Source organism: Rhinolophus hipposideros, assembly GCF_964194185.1.
Source record: "Rhinolophus hipposideros genome assembly, chromosome: 16".
NCBI classification, from domain to species: Eukaryota; Metazoa; Chordata; class Mammalia; order Chiroptera; family Rhinolophidae; genus Rhinolophus; species Rhinolophus hipposideros.
In genome coordinates, this window is record NC_138062.1 from 46,253,870 (window position 1) to 46,258,249 (window position 4,380).

A 4,380-nucleotide genomic window follows, 5' to 3' on the forward strand; every position below is an offset into this window, starting at 1 on the left:
GGACGTAAGAGACCATCTTAAAGCAGATCATGTGTGACCTTGGGCATTGCTTCTACAATCAGATGAACTCTTCCCTCCTTTCTTCTAGCCTCCATGCCAGACCCCTCTGAAAATCCCATATGTTATTGCTTTGCAAAACTCAAATCTTGTATATTTGTCCTTGAATATGACCGTAATATATACTTTATTTTCCAGATGGAGAAAGTCTTTGTCATAAAAATCAATAACTTTAAAAATATATGTGTTAGTTAACAGCAACTTGGAAATAATTCAAAGGAAAAATAAAGCAATTTTCACCCTTAGTAAATCGAAGTGAATCGTAAACCTTTCATTGATGTTTGGATCAAAATGTAGATTGCTCTCTCTTAGTTAATTGAAGTCACATAGGAATGTAAGATAATCTTACTATATGAAAGTTCTTAAAATATTGTATATTTTTGTTACGTATTGCCTTTAGCTGAAATTTCCATATAGCACTAAAATATCAAGGCATATTTTTTAACCTAACTACACATTCAGAAAAAAAAAAAACCATTTCTCTCCAAATATCAACAGCAAAGTAAATGCAAATATCTCAAGTTTGAAATATTTTACGGCACTTAGTTTTTCTATTTAATTCTCATGTGAAGGTTGTTTATATTTAAATTAAAAGTATTCTTATATTTTAGGTCATGATTTTGGCATTTGAAGAAATAAAAAGAAAACCTAATAGAAAGATTTCTGAGTAGTAATTTCAGTGGAAGTTAAAATATACTAAAATATACATTCATGTATACAGAAAAAGAGATTTTACTGACTGGGTTAAATTGAGAGTTGCCTTAAAAATACATATTTTAGTACATAAAATATATTTCAGAAGGTTATTAAGTTTGAGTACATGTTTATAATAACATTGCTTTAAAAGTGAAACCAATTAATTGTATCATTATTCAAGCTGTGCAAAATACTAAAACAGTAAAAAAAAGTATGGTAATGAAAATATGTAGGTGGTGGCTGATTTATGTCTTTTTCAGTGTTTTAGCTATTTCAGATGACTTGAAGTTTAATAATTTAGTTTAAAAGCAGCAATGAAATTCTTTCTCTATGTATCCAATTTCTTTCTGACCATGCCACTTCCACGTGCTCTGTTAGATACAAGTTAAAAGACAAATGAGTGGAGAAACTATGAGCCTCCACCCCTCCAAAGGGAAAATGCTCCTAGAAAACATCTGTTTTGGGTAAAGCAATTTAATTTCAAAGCTCATGGTGGTATTGTCAGGATTTGTTGCAAGAGAAGAGCAAGAGGCAAAGAGGCAAAGATAGCAGTGGGAACCCCTGACACCCTCCTTCCTTACGGAATTTTATCATCAGCAGTGAAAGGGCCAAGAAAAATCTGTCTTCTTTTGTATCAATTTCCTCTTCTGAAACAGGAAGTCTAAACAAAGTAATCTGGCTTTTGAAATTACATATATAGGTATATGTATACCTATATACGTATATGCACACATATATACAAACATATACACACATATACATTATACATACACATGTACATTCCCATTTTAGATGTAATTAGACATATTCTCTGAACAGTAAAATCCACTGTAGAAAGATTATAGAACAGGCCAATTTTCCAGAGATTTCCAAGCCTGTTTCAATCAACAAAATGATTGAACTTCATCATTCTATATGTGTAAACTCAGGGTCAGTGGTTCACCTATGTATCTCCAAGACAAAGAATGAAAAGCTTTCTAACTAAGGCTCCTGTTGGGCCAAGTCTGATTGGGAATAGACTATGATTTATGGAGAAGTGGTAGATTGTATTAAAAAATATATACAGAAGAAATTAGGTGTAATACTATCTGTTTAGATGTTCACCTTAGCATCATTAAAACTTTGAAAGAATAGTGTTTATTGTGTGGCTTATCAACATATATCTTTGGCGAAAGTGTTTGAGACAGTAAATTGTCGGAATTAAAGGCTTTGTCGGACCCACTAGGACAGGCAGGCAGGAGCACATAGTGATATCACATCACAGGGGTACCCATATTAGTTCTTCTCGTTTTCTTTGACTATCCCAGTTGCCTCTCAGATCCAGATATGGACAAAATCATTTTTGGTCAGAGATGAAGAGAAGGACGCAAAGGACATCTTACGATGCCATTTTGAGTAAAATGAAAAACACCTGGGCTATATGACAAGTCAAGCACATTCAAAACATGTGGATTAATAGATTGAAATCACATGTGCTGATGGAGTTATCTCTCAACATGCACTTCAAAGCCCACCTGTGGACTGTGGACGCTCATCTGAAAGGGTTAAGATGCATCCAGACATTCAGGTTATTTCTTTTGTTCTTATGGGTGAGGGCTAGAAGTCCTTGGACTTCTAGTTTTTTGTATAATGGAAGGTAACTTACTAAAACCCAGTTTTGGTAGTTGCTAACATTTGGTATGCATAAACTAAAATTAGCATGACACTAAGGTTTGCTGAAAGCTCTAGTTCCATAATCTTAATGAAATTCCAATGATTTGTCAAAGTTATAAGGCTCCTCCTGTACAGTAGAGCTAGTGAGCAGTAAAAGTCAATAGAAAACATTTCTCATACTAGCAGAGTACTCTTTGTTTATAGTTCTTTCAGCTGAGTGATAAATGGATCACAGAACCAGGGTTTCAAATACTGTCCTATCCTGGAACAGGATATCAAATCTAAGTAGAAGAAATTTAATTCAGAATAAAAAATATCATAGGTTTAGATGTCATTTTGAAAGACCAGCTACAAAACATAGAATTAAATATCTTTGCTTTATACCGTGTTTCCCCGAAAATAAGACCAGGTCTTATATTAATTTGTGCTCCAAAAGATGCATTAGGGCTTATGTTCAGGGAATGCCATCTTGAGAAATCATGCTACGGCTTATTTTTCGGTTAGGTGTTCTTTTCAGGGAAACACAGTATATTATGTATACTCGTGAGAAAGAACACCAAGCTTTAGAAAGGACATTGATGAACTTGTTTGCGCAGAGAAGTGTGACTGGGAAATATGTACAGTAAAAAACAAAACAACAAAAAAATCAACGGAAATAGGCAATTTAGTGGAAACAGGATTTAGAGTAAATGAAATTGTCCAGTGGAGGAGGGAGTCTTTATTCTGTAGCGTCCTGTGGTTCCAGTTGTGGAAACAGAGAGAAGAGATATTAGGTAGTCACCTAAAAGAAGACACTTTCTCATGCATCTCAGTTTCCTGCTCTTTAAGAGGATAATAATATTGATCCTTGTGCCAGAAACATTGAGGAAACATTTAATTCGCATCTAAAATCCTTGGAGTATGCAGTGGATAATGTGATATCCTTCCCAGCTCCCCCTAAAGGAAGGATTTCTTTTCCTAGCTGCTGAGAGTGCTGCTGATGGCAAGTTAGATGTCATAATGTTGTGGAAGGGGTACATGTGGGATGAGGCACTTGCAGGGGAGGGGGGCGGGTACATGAAGCTGAACAGACAGATGGTCCCAAATGCTGGGAGCCCTAGGCCATATACTATTACTATTTTTTTTTATTTTGAATGATATTTTATTTAGTCATTTTTGTGTATAACTGAAACTCTAGGAATTTAAAATTAACATTCTTGCCCAAGAGCTTCTTATAGACACCAGAAAAAGTTTCAACTTTGTGTTCCACGTTGTTCTGCTGTGCTTTATTCAAATGAACCTTTATAAGCTGGCTGCCATCCAGTTTCACGTGGATTCTCTTGCCCACAATTTCACTAGTGAAAACCAAGTCCTCCAGGATTGCATCGTGCACGGCTGTCAGAGTGCGTCTCCTGGGACTCTTTTGCTTATTTTTTGTACGGCTTTTTTGAGTTCACATAATCAGAATTCTTTGAGCAACAAAGACAGTATGCTTCCCACTGAAATTTTTCTCCAATTCACGTACTAGATGGACTTGGATTTTCGGGAAAGATTTCAGTTGAGGTATAGAAACAAAGATTATAACAGTTTTCCGACCACCACCACCTTCAGTTTCTTTGGCTACTGTTATGTTCAGCCCCCTTTGCTGGGCCTTTAGTTCCGAGTTCATCTCCAGCTCCAAGAGAGCCTTGCAGATGCTGAATTCAGACTCGTTTTACTTCTCACCATTAGGCTTTATGATCTCTGCGCTTGAACTGACCATGGCTTTCTCTTTTGCGAGCTCTGGCCTGGGAAGAGGCCCAGGTCTCGCGAGAGCTCCATGTCATCTACTGATGCCCAGTGCCTCTCCCTCCACTCACTCCTGTAGCCACATTGGGGAAACCCACTTAACAGCAGAGGAAATGAAGCAGTGAGCACATGACCATGAGATCTAGTGACCGTATTCCATACTATACCCTCTAGAAGCTGTCACACTGAGAGAGTGACCGGACTACT

At 36.6% G+C, this 4,380-nt stretch overlaps 1 pseudogene across 1 annotated transcript; it reads right to left on the reverse strand.

Annotated features, from left to right (window-relative positions):
- Positions 1-3,547: 3,547 nt before the first annotated feature.
- Positions 3,548-4,147, reverse strand: LOC308509409 (small ribosomal subunit protein eS7-like; annotated as a pseudogene). Its single transcript has one exon. The product of its transcript is annotated as a small ribosomal subunit protein eS7-like (transcript).
- Between the last annotated feature and the right edge of the window lie 233 nt (positions 4,148-4,380).